This window comes from Furipterus horrens, unplaced genomic scaffold (assembly GCF_987537825.1).
Source record: "Furipterus horrens unplaced genomic scaffold, mFurHor1.1.pri manual_scaffold_8, whole genome shotgun sequence".
NCBI lineage: Eukaryota > Metazoa > Chordata > Mammalia > Chiroptera > Furipteridae > Furipterus > Furipterus horrens.
Window position 1 is genome coordinate 37,389,097 of NW_028327178.1, and position 9,573 is coordinate 37,398,669.

Consider the following 9,573-nt stretch of genomic DNA (forward strand, 5'->3'; position numbering starts at 1 on the left):
GTTTGCACACTGTTTATGTGGGTTGTTGGTCATGGTCTGTAGTTATACTGGCTGTCTCCCTTGCTTACTTAAAGGTACAATCCAATTGAAAATAAAGATTTTTGCAGGTTTGCTCATTACACACAGTGTCGGCAGCTGGTGAGTGTCTTTTGCAATTCATCAGAGGCCTCCCAGACCACCTGCTCTCGGCATCCTGCAAACAGCTGGCACTGGGTAAGTACCATAAGCTATTACCTTACACAACAAATAAATAAATGGGTGGATGGGTAGACAAATAGATAAATACATTGAACTGTCAGCCTGGAAGCATTGCTTCTTGAAGGGAAAAGTCCATAAAAATACCACTAGCCCAACACTTACGTGCTGTCATTTAGATGAGAAAGGAGGGAGGGAGGTAAAACTCCCAAAATTTTGAGTGGAAATATTTTGTCAGTTGAGTACCATGGCAGACAAGGAAAGGACTCTACACAGGCTGGCTGTGTAGTTTGGTACAAAAGAAATGGGGATTGAGTTGAATTGCCTGGTGCATTGTTTCTTTTCTTTTCTCTTTTCTTTTCTGAAAAAGCCAGAGGTAGGTTTTGTATATTTTAGTTAAGACCATCAGATGTCCCAGGATTAAGGAACCAATCCCTGTTTTCAAGATTGTCACTACTTTAGATTTTTGTAGCTTTTACCCCAGTTTTTATCCCTGACAATAACCCTCTGGGTGGCCATGCCCTGCTCCAGCCCCACTACCTGTCCTGGCCCCTGCAGCCTGAGGAAAGGCAAGAGACAGTGGCAACACAGAAACTAGAAAATGGTTGGGGGACTTCCGGCCAAGATGGAGGCTTAGACGGACACGCTAGGTCTCCCTCTACAACTAGAGAGGAATACAACTACTTCAAAACAAAGGATAACTAGAAATTCCAGAAAATAAAACTACACGGAAGTCCAACATATGAAGTTATAAACCAGCGGTGCCATTTGGGCAGGTAAGAGTTAAAGAGGGCAGTGCTGTTTGCGGTCGCACCCGGAGCGGCGGGCGGTGAGGAATCCCGGCTGCGGTCAAGCCCCTGACGCTGCGCGACTCCGGCGCTGGGGAAAGCGGCCGCTGCATCGCCTTGAACAGTGAGGCCCAGGGGGGCGGGAGGACGGATCCCGGTCTCCTAGCTGAATAACTGTGTGAATCCATCTTGGACCCCCGCCCCCAAAGAAAGCACCACAGGGCTGCGAAATAGGTCGCGGACAGGCAGGCGCCGGTCGCTGACTTGTGACGGTTACACAGGCACTGCCCCCTACAGCCGGCCCAAGAAAACAAAACGCATCTGTCAAAATGAGGCAGACAACTATAGAAATCCCGGTGACACAACTCACCAGACAGCAGATAGAGAACCTGACAGATGAACAGATAAGAAACCTGTCAGAGGCTCAGTTCTGGGCCATTGTTATCAGGTGGCTTACAGAATTCACAAAAGAGCAGGAAAAAGATAAGAAAGAAGCGAAAAACATTCATAACGAAAGGAACAAAACAGCATATGAGACAGAAGGAAAGGAAATAAAATCCAGAGTTCATTTCAACAAACTTGAATATGGAGAAGGAACAAGCAGTCAACCAATGCAGCGAGAGGAAATGGGAAGCAACAATGAGAGGATCAGAAACCTCTGGGACAGCTATAAAAGGCCCAACATAAGAATCATTGGTTTGCCAGAGAATGAGGAAGATGAACTAGAACTTGAAAAATTGAGTGAAAATATAATAAAGGAGAACTTCCCAGACTTGGGGAAGGGAATAGACTTGCAGGTCCAGGAAGCAAGGAGAGTTCCCAAGAGACTGGACCCAGGGAGAACCACTCCAAGACACATTATAATCAAAATGTCAAAAATTAAAGATAAAGAGAGAATCTTAAAAGCAGCAAGAGAGAAGAAAAGAATTATGTACAAAGGGGTCCCAATTAGACTATCAGCTGACTTCTCAAGGGAAACCCTACAGGCAAGAAGAGACTGGCAAGAAATATTCAAAGTAATGAAAATCCAAAACCTACAACCACGAATACTCTATCCAGTGAAATTGTCATTCAGAATAGAAGGACAGAGAAAGTGTTTCCAGGACAAAATAAAACTGAAAGAGTTCATTAGATCCAAACCACTGTTATATGAGATGTTAAAGGGACTGGTTTAAAAAAACAGAAGCTAGGTAGATGAAACAAAGGCAAACTAAATAGGCAACGAGAGTGGAAAAGGAACTGTGGGTACGGGAAGCATATTGGGGGGAGGTCAACAGGGAGGTGGAATGGGGAGAGGGAGGGAGATGATATAGGAATTGGGGATCAAGGTAGGAGGGAATGGAATAGACGGAGAGAGGTTGGGAGGAACTGTATGCACAACTAATGGACATAATCTAAAAGGGGGGGACAACTGGAGGGAGGGAGGCCACCGGGTGGAGGGGAGCAGAGGGAAGGGAAATTGGCACAAATGTAATATTTTAATCAATAAAACACATTAAATCTGAAAAAAAAAAAAAAAGAAAATGGGGGTCCAGGGGACAGTCATTTGGCAGGATGTCACTTTGAGGGATTTCTAAAGTTTATCACTGATATACTGAGACTTCCCTGAGGTCTACTTGGAAAGTTTTAATAATCTGGCCTGAGTATTGTAAACATCACCCAGTGCAGCTATGATTCTCCAAAATCATTTATGCTGGTCTCCATGGGTCCGTCAAAATTTAGCTGTGTCTTTAGACTTGTCCTTGCAAAACTGTATTTTCAGTGTAGGACAGTCACCTCACTGTTTATGAGCTTCACCAATCACATGCTTGAATGAAGCTATTAGAAATCAGTATTTTAATCTTATGACTGGTTAAAGTCTAATATTTTTTTGCAACTTTATTTTTTGTTATTTTTTACCAAGTATTTATGTATTGAATTGCTATGGAGAAATATTTCTCATTTTATCATATTGAAAAGTTGAAAGTATAAAGATATATCATTATTTCTAAATTTTCTTTTTTTTTTTAACTGATTTAATAAAGTTTTATTTTTCAAAATGTACAGCTTGTGGGACCTGTTATTCATGCATCTTCACCAACAGCCGGGGCATCCCCACCTTTGGTGTTTCTAGTGTAAGTTACTTGAGCTCTGTGCTTTGAAAGTAGTTTAATAAGTCCTTTACTAAGGAGCCCCTGAAGGGCTGCCCTGGCCAAGGAACCACAGCTCTTCAGCCACTCAGAGACAACAGCTGGGGTTATAAGCTTGTAGTTGGGAACTTCCTTACAGAGTTTGTCATATGTTGCTTTGTCAGACAAGACTGGGTTATTGAGTTTGTCCTGAACTTTGCCTTTAGACTACTTCTTCTTTTTGGCCTTGCCCCCAGATTTGTTCACTGGGTCTTTGTCTTTCTTGGCTGACTTTCCAGCATCTTTCTTCTTCTAGTCATCCTTGGGCAGCATAGCGAAAGTCCTGGAGCAGCTGCTACCACCGTTTCCTGAGAAGATGTCAGACAAAAAGCCTAAATTTTCTTGCTTTAATTTCTCAAGAACTACTAAGAACCTAGCTGTTCTATGCGGTCAAAAACCAGGATAATTAGTGTCAAACTGGAGTCTTGTCAGAAATATAGACTCCCTAAATTAGAATGTACATTTTAACATTTAAGGTCCCCAGGTGACTAGTTTGCACATTAAAGGTTGACAGTTGACAAGCATCACTCTCATATGCCCTTGATCCTTTTAGGTCAAAAGTATCTGGTAGAGGTCATCACCAACCACATCATACTAAGAAGATCATAAAAGTCTGAATAAGAAAATGCAAACCAAGCAAATTCCTTACCTGCTACAGGAGCCAAAATGTCCCATTCTTTGAAAAGGCAGCACAAAGTGGTAGAAGAGAAAGAGAGGACTTAGTTGGAGTCAGAAAGATCTAGGTTTCCTTTCTGACTCTGCTGCTTTATAGAATACTGACTTCAGGCTAGTCTCACCTCAGGGGCTTCCTTTCCTCATTCAAAAATGGAGATCACAGCAACTCCACCGCCCACCTACATGACAGTTACAGAAATAAAGGAGATCCTTCATGTACAATCACATAGTAAGCTCCAAAAAATAGTATACGTGTATAATTAAATCCTCATCATCATAGTAGTAAGTAATAGGGTTGTTGGAGGTGGAACAATTGGATCAACCATGGAATGAGAATGAGGAACCCACTGTGAGATGGGCAGAGAGCAGAGAGGCCCTGGTGTGCTGCAGGGGTGTAGCTGGTGACACTGTCACTGGTGGTAGTGGCTGCACCAGCTGGTGCAATATGTCTGGACCTTGAGAAGTATGGAAGTATGAGAGATGTCTTCAATAAAGAGAAATCAAGTAGCTATTGCTGTCGACCTCTGATTTATTCAAGAAAGATTACAACAAGCTAAGGATGTTTATTCAATAATTCAAGCAAACCTGTAGGGACCTGAGAAATCATGTGCAGCAGAATTCAGAGAAAGTTAAATTCTCCTGCTGCAAAATTTCCTCTGCTGGGCCCTATAGGAAAAGGGTTAGATCCTGAGACTTACAATGGAGGTATCTGAGTAATGCAGCTGAGAATTTTTCACTCCCAGACTTTCCTGAGTCCTCTGGGTCTATGGAAGAGGCCCACTCCCCTTGCTTGAAGTGCTCCCCAACTTGCTTGAAGATCAGAGGCCTTTGGGACCCTGAAGTTTGATGATTTGCACGGAGGACTCATAGGACTCGCATTTCCTCATACTCATGATTAGGGTTTATTATGGCAAAGGACATGATTAAAATCAGCGAATGGAAAAGGCACATGAGGTGAAATCCAGGGGAAATATGGTGTAAGCTTCCAAGGGTCCTCTCCCAGAGGAGCCACGCAGAGTGCGCCTGATTCTCCCAGCAACAAGTTGTGACAACGCATGTGAAATGTCAGTTAGTAACTGGCAACGCTGGTTAGAAATTCAGCACCCAGAGTTTCTACTGGGGGCTGGTCAGGCAGGCAGCCTCTGCCTGGCACATACCCGAATTCCAGACTCCCAGAAGGAAAGCAGGTGTTGACCATAGACCATACTGTTTGCACAAACAGTGAAGGCAAGTGAGCCACTCTTAGCCATCCTGAGAATGGTGGGAACTCTCCCAAATCCAAGTTCCCAGATGCTGACTAGGGGCTAACCTTGTAGGCAAGCCTTTCAAAGGATAGCAGTCACACTTTGTGATCCTCACTGTTTTCTCCCTTTCAGATGGGCAATATCTCTGTCAGTACAGGACACTGGCGTGACATCATAAGGCCACAGCCAAGCAGGGAGCTCTTTCTGGTTCCATCGTGCCAGCAGATCAGTGTGCAAGAGGCCTGGTGGTACTCACCCCACCAGCCATTGTGGACCTGCTCCAGCCTCCTCCCTGCATCCTCCAGCAATACTCTCTCCCACTCAGTGGGCTGGTCCTGCCGACCAGCGGCAGCTCTGCCTTCTAGTGAGTTTCTTCACCACCAGCCCTGTGCTCCCCTGGCAGCCAGACCCCCTCCAAGGAGGTCTACATGGAGGAGATGTCTCAGGTTCTCAGTCCCTCCCTCATTCGTGCTCCCTCCACCCCAGCAGCAGTAGCTGCTCTCCACCTGTGCTATATCTATATTCCTTATAACCCCCTTTCATTCCTTTTTGTAGTTAAGTATCTTTTACTAATTAATAATTCTTTATATTAATTTTTCTCTGTTCAAATTACTTGTATGGTTTCTGTCTCCTGATTGGCCCCTGATGTTGTATCTTAAAAGAGCGTGCTTGCTGCTGACTGCCCTTGCTGAGAACCAGACAGGTAACAGGGTGAAATCTCAGCACCACCTAACTGGGATGTGCTGGGTCAGCTAAAGAATGATAGGGACCATACACCAAAGGAGGTGCAAGATCCAGCCAATATGTGCCAAAGGGAGTGGGAAAGGTATACATAGGAATGGATACTGAAAGATATAAAATTGGGTGAAGGAGTTTATCAGAATTGAGCAACCTCCAAGGATACATAAGTCTAGGCAAGTATGCCACTGCTAAATGTCTCTTAGAAGCTTGGAAAATATCATGACCCATGTGTCGTCGGCGGCGGCGGCAGCCGTCCGTCTCGAGAGACGATGGTGTAGCTTCTTAAGAGTCTATCTGCACCACCGAGAATGGTTGTGCAGTCCGACTCGGGAGTGACACGGTATCTGTCTCCTCCCGTGTTGAATCGACATCTTGCGATGACGCTGGAGTGTCCTCTCCAGTGAAGCTGAAGCTACAGAGCCTCGAGAGACGATGGTGTAGCTTCTTAAGAGTCTATCTGCACTGCCGAGAATGGCTGTGCAGTCCGACTCGGGAGTGACAAGGTATCTGTCTCCTCCCGTGTTGAATCGACATCTTGCGATGACGCTGGAGTGTCCTCTCCAGTGGAGCTGAAGCTACAGAGCCTGGGCAGGGTGATATGGAGGGTCTGCTGTTGCCCATGCAGCAGACCCGCCCTCTCTTCGCAGCTGAAGGATCCAAGGGAAAGACGGAGTCAATACAGCTTGGCTTCAGGTGCACCGCAGGAGTTGCCGGTGTTGACTACAACGTCGAACCGCCTTAGGGACTCCGGCTCCGGATTTTCTGTCGGGGTTTACTCCCTTAGCCTTTCCCCTGAAGAGGTATGCCGCAAGGCAGCGGAGGTTTTTTGGAATCAGAGTTTTCCTTCTCTGATGTGCCCTGACTGTAAGATCGAACCAGCGACACTTAGCTCGCAGGCCGACGCTCAATCCACTGAGCCAAACCAGCCAGGGTAGGACCCATGTGTATAGCCCAATGAATTAGAAATACCAAAACTGATATGGTAAATGGTCTAACAAGGAATCTCAAGGCTCAAATAAGTGGCTACATATGCTAGAGTGGGTATACTAGGTGAGTCTGGAAACCACCCACCAGCCAACAATGTGCCATGGGAGGGCCCAAAAGACATCTTTTTACCAAAGAGGTAAGGAATGTGTATGTGAAAGGGACATCAGCATTGTTGAGAAGCTTAGCAGTAACAGTCCTCTGTAACCATGGCCAGGAGCTGGAGACACTTTTACAGATCTGAGCTCCTTGAAAGCAATAGAAATCTTGAAATAACAGAGGCCTAGTGGCAGTGCGTCACCATCTAAAGCAAGGTGAACACAATTCTCACAATGAAATCAAGGTCAGAGTAGCAGCAGGGACCCTCAGAGAGCTGTGGAGATGGTATATAGAACACGGTGTTCCTGGGGGCAAGATTGATAGACAGCCAGCAAGGGTATTACACACATTCTCCAACAAAAGAAATCAAGAATGGCCGATGAGGTGTCTGCAGGCAGCTGCCCAAATGAAAAGTCATGATTGCTTGCCAGGCTTCTGAGCATGAGCCAGTTCTCATTTCCAGAATGACTGAAGGAGAAGTCAGGTCCCCATGAAAAAAGACCTTGCCATACCACAGCAAGTGGATCCAGTAGTATTCCTCCCAATTCTTCCTCCAATGTGACCTATGCCATTTACTGAGGTAAACATTCAGTGGAAAATGGGAATTTGCAAGGATTGTTGAACCTAGGGTCTGAGTTGATTTTGATTCCTAATGACTCAACACCATTGTGCCTTTCGTTACAATCAGGGAATATGGGGTCCAGTCATGACACAGTGGGTCCACGGGGTCCATGGACCCATCCATACCCAAGTATATAATTGAATGGGCATACATGATAAATGATAGAACTCTCATACCAGGCTCTTGATTTGTGGGACAAGAGCTACTGTGATGGGAAAACCGAAGTGGACAGTTCTGAAATGCCCCTGCTGTCCCCCACCAAAGACAGTAAACATAAAACAATACTATAGCCCAAGGAGAGTGACAAAAATTAGTGCCATCATCAAAATTTTAAGGAATGCAGGAATGGTGATCCCCATTTAATTCAATCCTCTAGCCCAAACAAGAGCTGTACTGATTATTCCAAGTGACAGTGGACTACCATCAATGCTGTGCTGATAAATAGTTAACAATTGACTCTCCAGTGGTGATGGGGGAGAATTGTTTTTGTAGCATTTGCCAATTGCTTGGGCATAGTGTTCCCACTATAGGATTCACAACCAGCTCATAAGGCTCCTGAAAATGTAGCAACCAGCTCTCGGAGGCCAGTATGGGCCCTTCTTCAGCACACAGATTACTGCAAACTTAACTTAGGAAACATCACAATACAGCTCCTGTGTCAGATGTGGTCTGGATTCTCTAATTCTCTAATTCTCTAAGCCCTAAAACCTTACAGTATTTTAGAATATATACATGCATGCACACACAGAACCTGTAAGGCAGGAAAAACTCCTGTGCCATTCCTGATCTATTACTCTCAGATCTGTTTCTCACCTTCCCCGGGCTCTGGTCCTTACTACAAAGTAGCTGAAGCTTTAGGCTGCATATTCTGAGCCCCTGTGTCACCTTGTTCTGGGAGGATTTGGCTGGTGGAAGGTGCTGCTGGGAGAGTAAAAGGTAGGAGAAGAAATTGAAGTATTTTTTCCCTTCCTTCTATGCCTCTGGACCCAGCTCAGTAGCGACTTTTTCTCCACAGTTCCAGCTTCCCCTGGACAAAGCCTTCAAGCATCTAGCTTCAGCCAGGTAACTCCAGCCTGTTGTGTGGGGACTTCCTGTTGTTGCCAATCTCTGGTCACCTCACTGTTCCCTGTTTGCCTTCCATGTGACCAATTCCCAGCATTCAATCCCCTATGTTTAAAGTACTCAAATGGTTTTTGTGTCCTGCTCAGATATCAACAACTCCAAAAACTAAAACACGTACTGAGGGATAAAAATATTTAATTATTGGAAAAATCCATTTCATGGCTACAGTGCATCACACCCCTTCTTCATTTGCACCCTCCTCAAGCAGCTCAATGGCTGAACAGAAAATGTGAACACTGACCACCCAGACTCCAGATCAAGGTGGACAAGGAGGATCCCAACAACTGCTAGATGAAGAATAGAGAGAAACTGTACAGAAACTTCTTAGAACAAATAGCTATCCAGGATAGAAATTACCCTATTCAAAAATGGCCAATATGACACCTGAAAAATAATTTAGCAAGGAAAAAAAAGAGGGAATGCAAACCAGATGTAATGAATAAAGAACAGTTTAGATGATTATTTGATCTAGGAAACCCAAGAAGTTCTTAGACAACTACTTTGCATTCCCAAGGGAATCAAAGAAATGGAATGAAACATGATAGAACAAAACACGCTGGGGTGAAAAAGGCAATTAAAAGAGTAAAGTAAATACAAAATGTTTGAGATAAATAATAGCATAGAATTTTAAGATGTTATTACAAGCATAATTGAATCTATAGAATTATGATGACAGCACAGAGCATATTATGAAAATCAGCCAAAATGAATAGGAAAAGAATATAAAAGATGAAAGTAATTGGACGGATTCTGGTAGATGTGGCAGGCCGTCAATGGAGATCTAATACATAAATAACTGCTATGCCCAAATGAAATGCCCACAGAAAAGCAACAAAAAATATTCAAATTCACAATAGATTTAAATGTTTATGAAATGAAGGATGATTTGTATGTAGCTCAGAAGGCTCTCTCTATTCCAAATGATAATAATAATA

At 44.2% G+C, this 9,573-nt stretch overlaps 1 pseudogene; it reads right to left on the reverse strand.

The window, feature by feature from the left end:
• Nucleotides 1-3,029: 3,029 nt before the first annotated feature.
• LOC150002741 (small ribosomal subunit protein eS25 pseudogene) lies at nt 3,030-3,424 on the reverse strand (annotated as a pseudogene).
• Nucleotides 3,425-9,573: the final 6,149 nt, after the last annotated feature.